Source organism: Neomonachus schauinslandi, chromosome 8 (assembly GCF_002201575.2).
Source record: "Neomonachus schauinslandi chromosome 8, ASM220157v2, whole genome shotgun sequence".
Classification (NCBI taxonomy): Eukaryota; Metazoa; Chordata; class Mammalia; order Carnivora; family Phocidae; genus Neomonachus; species Neomonachus schauinslandi.
Window position 1 is genome coordinate 20160863 of NC_058410.1, and position 7655 is coordinate 20168517.

Sequence of the window (7655 nt, forward strand, 5' to 3'; positions counted from 1 at the left end):
TCTAAGGTTCTTTTAAGTCCCTTAAATATGTATTTCCCATTTGAGGTTTTTGTTTTCTTTCTCCGAAAATGCATGGTGTTAAGTTCCAGACTCTCTTTACCTCAGTGAATAATAAATACCAAAAAAGGTGCACTGCTATTTCCTTTTCTAAAAATTAGTAAACAGAAAATGCAACTATTTTTTAAAATTTTATCAAGAATTCAATGATTTCAGTAGAAAAAGCATCACCTCCCATTGGGTGTGCAGTAAATGGGAGGGGTTGTTTAATTATAATTCATTGGAATAACTGATAAGCATGATTCACATCAGAGCAGAGTTGTGAGGGCTATTGAGACATTTGCAAAAATCCTGCCCACTAAAGAGACCTGGCTAATAAACACTGAGAAATCATTTCACATTTCTCCTAACTGTACTATTCCTGTGTGTTCCATATTTGATAGTAAGTGCTGTTTGATTCTTATTCTTTGATTTTGGTATCAGTAACTGTTACACAAACTAACTTTTATCTCTAAGATTTATTTAATGTTGTGTTGAGCTGTTTGGGTACCTGATTTGGTGCAAAATGGTGGTTTATTGAAGCACGGAGACAGGACCTATGGGCAGAAAGAGCAGCTGCATGGGGGTCTTGAGGAGTGGTGATTATATACTGGGAGTTGGGGGAAGTAGGAAAAGGGAGGTTTCGAAAGAACTTTCCTATGCTAAAGAGAACCAACCTACAAGATACCAGAGGTCTTTTCATCATCAAGGTTGTTTTCCCCTCTAGCAAGGTATTGAAATTAAGATAGTTGGGAGATTCCTGGAAGAGTCCCACCCAGGAGTGGGTTGGGGGGGGCAGGTTGCAGGGTGTCAGCATGTGCCTTGTCTTCAGCTAGCCTTCTGTTCGCTCATCATAAAGGATTACTGAGTTTCTCTCACGCTAGTGTCAGGAAGCAAAAATTTCCAGTTCCCTTCAAAGTCTTTCTAGGTGGACTAAGAAATTGACATGAGACAACAGGAGAAAGTCAAATTTATTTATTTTTTTAAGATTTTACTTAGAAAGAGAGAGAGTGCACATGCACGCATTCGAGTGGGCGGGGGTAGCAGAAGGAGAAGCAGATTCCCCACTGAGCAGGGAGCCCGACGCAGGACTCGATCTCAAGACCCTGAGACTATGGGGCGCCTGGGTGGCTCAGTCGGTTGAGGGTCTGCCTTCGGCTCGGGTCATGATCCCAGGGTCCTGGGATCGAGCCCCACATCCGGCTCCTGGCTCAGTGGGGAGCCTGCTTCTCCCTCTCCCTCTGCCTCTCTCCCTGCTCATACTCTCTCTGTCTCTGTATCTCTGTGTCTCAAATGAATAAATAAAATCTTTAAAAAAAAAAAAAAAAAGACCCTGAGATTATGACCTGAGCCGAAGACAGACGCTTAACCTGCTGAGCCACCCAGGTGCCCCAAGAATGTAAAATTTAATCTCGAATGTATGGGGAATCCACACAGACATGGAAATTCCAAGACAGGCAAAATGAGGTATATATGTCATTCTGAACTAAGAAGGGGGTCAGGGTCCAGACATCAGAGGGATGGAATGCAATCCATAGGAAGATGAAAAAGAGTGAATGTTTGCTGGGCCACTGAGAAACTATGGGACACAGAGGACTTGGACCAAACCAGCCTCACCCAGTTCATAGGATAATGTAGTTAGCTATGGTGATAACTCTCTTCCTGGAGCAGGTCCTCTATCTAAATTCTTTCAGACAGTAGTGAGGGGGAGGTAAAGAGCTTTTCCAGAATCTGCTGGGTTTTGATTGCTTTTTAACTCAATAATCTTCATGCCAAAATGGCCCATCTAGGGGGTATAGCTCAGTGGTAGAGCATTTGTCTGCAAAATGGCCCATCTTGGGGCAGCCTGCCCTTGGCCCCTACACTAGACAAAATCATGGGTGGTTTTCCTCTCCAGTTGGAAGCAAATTCAACCTTAAAAAGCACTGATATTCAACAATAAAAAGACAACCCAATTTAAAAGTGGGCAAAGGATTTGTGTGTTTTTTTGATAAACATATTTTTATTTCAAAATGAAGACATTGAAAGCATAAGAAATCTAAAAGTTCTATAAAATTACTTCAAAAATATCTTGTGTATTTTGTATTGACACGATATAGCGACACTAAATGTCTGGCCTCAAAAATGATTTATCAGGTAGTCAGTACAAATAGTAGCATTTTAACTTTGCAGGGTTTTCCCTCAGCTTTAGCAAGAGGAATAACTGACAAATATAATCGTGTATCTACTGAAAGTGTACAATTTGATAAACATACACACTATAAAATGATTACCAAGATAATTAACACCCCATCACCTCACATACTTAATCATCTTTTTGAGAGTGTGCTAAGAAAGCTTAAGATCAAGTTACAAGTATACAATACTGTATTGTTAACTATAGTCATCATGCTGTACTTTAGAGTCTCAGAACTTACCTTATAACTGAAACTTTGTACCTGTTATCTCCCTTCCCTGCAAACAAAGGCATATAAGTGGCCAATAAGCACATGAAAAGACAGGTCATGATCCCAGGGTCCTGGGACTGAGTCCCACATCAGACTCCTTGCTCAGCGGGGAGCCTGCTTCTCCCTGCTGCCTGCTCTGCCTGCCGCTCCCCCTGCTTGTGCTCTCTCTCTGACAAGTAAATAAATCCAAAGGAAGGAAGGAAGGGAGGGAGGGAAGGAGGGAGGGAGGGAGGGAGGGAGGGAGGGAGGAAGGTGAAAGGAGGAAGAAAAAAAGAAGAAAGAAAGAAAAGAAAGAAAAAGAAGAAAAAACAAGGAAGGAAGGAAGGAGGAAAAGAAAGAAAGAAAAAGAGAAAGAGAGAAAGAAAAAAGAAAAAGGAAGGAAGAAAGAAAAAAGGAAGAAAGAAGAAGGAAGGAAGGAAGAAAAAGAAAGGAAGAAAGGAAAGAAAGAAAGAAAGAAAAGATGATTAACAGTATTAGGGAAAAGGCATATCAAATGCAAATCAAAACCACAATGAGGGGTTGCAGGAGGGGAAGAGAGGGATGAATAAGCAGGGCACAGAGGATTCTTAGGGCAGTGAAACTCTTCTGTATGATACTACAATGGTGGCTATGTTCCTATACATATGTATACCCACAGAGTGCATCACACCAAGAGTGAACCCTAAGTGAAATAAATCAGACTGAGAAAGACAAATATATTGAAGCAGGGGAACTGAAGGGACCCCATGAAAAACTGCTTTATTCGCTCCTTCTCCTGCTTCCATTCTCCCTAGGACCTACACTGTCGCCTTACACACGCCTTATAGAACAGATAGAGTATGTCTTCCTCGTAAAGGTCAAGGATGTACTGATTTCTTTGGAGTCTTTCAGCACAATAGATAACATCTATGGCGTGACCAGGCAGGGTCGTCATGAAGGTTTTCCAAGACCACTGACTCACCAAGACCTCTGGCTCCAGAGCCTTCCTCTATTGCTGGTGGGAATGAAAACCTGTACAGCCATTTTGGAAAATAGTTGGTTCATTTCTTTAAAAAATTAAACATCCACTTACAGCTATGCCATTCCTATACATTAAAAAGAAAAGAAAATATATATCCATACAGGGACTCGCATTTGAATAGTCTGGAGGTTTTGCAAATTGTTAAACACGGGGTTCCCATATGACCCAGCAGTTCTGCTCCCAGGCATATACCTGTGGTCGATTGCTTCGGCTGCCATAAAAAAACACCACAAGAGAAATGTATTTCTCACAGCTCTAGAGGCTCGAATTGGAAAAATCAAGGTGTTCGTAGGTCTGGTTTCTTCTGAGGCTTCCCGTTGGCTTGCAGGCAGATGCTTCTCCCCGTGCCCCTCACGTGCTGTCTCTTCTGAGTGCCCGCACCCTGATGTCTCACTTCTCAGGACAACAGTCATATTGGATTCCAGCCCCATCCTATAACTTGTTACCAGCATTACTCACAGTAGGCAAAAGTGGAAAAAATCCAAAAGTCCATCAAATGACAAATGGATAGACAAAATGTATATATATCCTTACAATGGAATATTATTTGGACATAAAAAGAAATGAAGTACAGATACATGCTACAAAAGAATGAATCTTGAAAACATGTGAATATACTAAAGAAACACCAAATTATATACTTTAAATGGCTGGATTTTGTGGTATGTGAATTATATCTCAATAAAAATATTTTAAAACATTTTTTAACATAGCACAAAGCTTTTTTTTTAAGTCATTTGGCATGCAAAAGTTTGGCAGAGCCTATTCTAGATTAAAATAAGACAGACGTTCTTCAAAATATCATGCACACATTATAAAGAATATTGTGCCTGTGAATCTCCTTGATACCTGGAAGCTACAATTTAAAATGCTGTAGCATCTAGAATTACTGGCTGTAATTGACATTCATCTGAATAAATAGCCATGGAAATGAAATGACTAAACAAGAATAGATAGATCAAGTTCTTAGAAATAAAACAAAGGTGGCTATTATCATTTAAAAATTCACTAACCTTGATGGTACTCTCGTGAAAAGCCTTAATCTGGCACACTTGCCAGTTTCTAATAAAGAATCCTATGGTCTTTATTTTATTTTATTATTTTATTTTATTTTATTTTATTTGACAGAGAGAGACACAGCGAGAGAGGGAACACAAGCAGGGGGAGTGGGAGAGGGAGAAACAGGCTGCCTGCTGAGCAGGGAGCCCAATGCAGGGCTCGATTCCAGGACCCTGAAATCATGACCTGAGTCGAAGGCAGACACTTAACAACCACCCAGGCGCCCCTTGGTCTTTCAACTCAAGTAATGACGAACCAATATCATGTAACCCCAAAGTGATGTGTTTGTCCCATCCTAGATATACATCATAGTGCCAATCTACCTTTTGCACTCAAATATTGACCTGAACAGTTGAACTATGAGGCTCAGTTAAAGGAATGAAATTGTGATATGAGCTATAGAATATGCCATGGCATATTCAGGGATTCTTAACCTCAGCACTCCTGACATCTTGGGCCAGATCACTCTTGCAGGGGCTGTCCTGTGCATTAAGAAGATCTTTAACAGTATCCCTCACCTCTTGCCCCCTAGCTGCCATAGCACAGCCTAACCTCCAAGTTGTGACAACCAAAAATGTTTCCAGACATTATCATATATTTCCTAGGGGGCAAAATTGAGAACCACTGCCATAAGTCAAGGAAGACTTTGTGAGTTTTCATGGTACTAACACAGACTGTGTACCAAAAGAAAAAATTCATGTTTGATTTCTACTTTACTTGTATAAGCTCTGTTGATTTGAAATGTCCAGAATATTGTATAAAAAGCAGTTCCGTTGATCTTACTAAATTTAGGTGACCATATTCTTTGCCAATTTTATTTGGAAGATTATCATATTTTGATCTAAAATTTGAATCCGATGCTGAAATGCCAGCTTGGAGCCACAGAAGGAATGAATGTTTGTATTATATTAAAAGACTGCCCTTGGACACTCACAAATGGAAATATTTTTAAAAAACAGGAATGTAATTTAATTATGAGATTTGCCACGTAGTAAAAGATGTGCCATCGACAGTTTGAAAATACACTCTGTCTTTATCATTAAGGACACCGACTCAGCATGGTAGAACTCACTTTCATTGTCCTTCTAGCCTACCAATTAAATCACCTAAGAATGAAGGACATTGTCATTTAAGTTTTGATACATTGTCATTTAAGTTTTGATACACTGTACTTCAAAGGTTTTAAATGAACTTACTGCATTCTGAAACTATGGTGTGGATGGCATCTGCCCACACATTTTGATATGTCATAACATTAATATAATACCATTTTGTGACATTAATTTTCTCACTGAAAAGTCTTCACCTGCTACAAGGGGACCATAAATAGACTGGATGGTCCTTTAAAAGATGGGATAAAGGGGCGCCTGGGTGGCTCAGTTGTTAAGCGTCTGCCTTCGGCTCAGGTCATGATCCCAGAGTCCTGGGATCGAGCCCCGCATCGGGCTCCCTGCTCGGTGGGAAGCCTGCTTCTCCCTCTCCCACTCCCCTGCTTGTGTTCCCTCTCTCCCTCTCTCTCTCTCTCTGTCAAATACATAAATAAAATCTTAAAAAATAAATAAATAAAAATAAATAAATAAAAGATGGGATAAAATGGTTGCTAACTTTCCCTCCTTCCTCCCTCCCACCCTCCCTGCCTCCCTTCCTTCCTACCTCCTTTAATAAGGATCAGTGAGACACTAAAGCTAACAACCCACCCACCATTTGTAATTACCCTGCAGGCAAGCATGGACTCACTAGCCTCTCCTAGTCAGGATGGGAGGCTTTACCAAGAGTACTACCCAGAGTTCACATCCATGGGATTGGCTACAGATGCCTACTAAAGTCATATAACATCCTGAGCAGTGAAAAACGAAATACACTTCTTAACTGGAAGTTTTGTGAACTAACAGTGTAAGAATAAACCTACTGGCTGTTTTCTGTATCTCAGTAAATGGCATTCCATCTTTTCTTTGCTCAAGCCAAAAACCTTGCAGTCATCCTCATGTCTTTTTCTTCTCTCACCTCTCACATCCAATCCATCAGTTCACCCTCAAAATGCATCTGGATTCCAACCATCATCACTTCCATTAGCAAACACCTCATTCCTGCCATGATCATCTTAACTGGGTTATTGTCACAGCCTCCTAGAGTCTTTTCCCAACACAGCCACCAGTGTGAGCCTTTCAAAACATATGGCAGATAATGGTCCCAGCTCCGTGCAAAGCCCTCCCATGGTTATTCAACTCAAAGAGAAACCTAAATCTATATGAAGGCTGGAAGGCCCCTGCTGATCTGAGCCTCTGTGGCCTCTGTTCTCATCACTCACACTCCCCCACTATCCCTCTGTTCCATCCTCAGGGAGCTTCTTGTATCTACAGCATGCCAAGGGTGCTCCCTCAGGGCCTTGAAATAGCTGTTTCCTTTGCCTATAATGATCTCCCTCCAGATACTCATATGGCCCTTGCCTCACTTCTTGTGAACCTCTGCTCCAATGTCAGCTTATCAATGAACACTTCTCGAGTGTTCTACACAAAATTGCACCCTTCCTATCCACACTGTCATTCTATCCCCCTTACTCGTTTTCCCCAATCTCTTATCACCATCTGACATATATTCTTTTATCTATTTTTTTCTGTCTTCCCCATCAGAAAATAAACTCCCTATGAGCTGAAACTTTATTTTGTTTACTGTTATAGCCCAGCACCTGATAAGCAGTAGGAGCTCAATAGCTGCTTGTTGGAAAAATGGATGAATAAGATTTTGTCTTACCATGTTATAGATGGGGTTAGGATTAGTACTGTTCTAAAGACTTCCCATAGAAATTGTTGGGTTTAAAAAAAAATCAAAAGCTTGTAATTTATCTCATTGTTCCATAAAGTAGAATATGGGATACATTTTAGGTATTATGGATTCTAGTTTTTTTGGACTAGTTTCTTCTAATCAGGACTTGGCCTTATAATCCATCATGGCTTTAGCTTCAACCATAACATTTATAAATGACCCCCCTAATCTTTACTCCCACTCTTCAACTCTCCTTCTGGCCCCAAACCCATGTTTCTAATTTGCCTTTGAATGTATCCAGCAGCACCTCAGTTTGGAGGAAGGCTATTTGAGCTCTTGACTTGATCTGA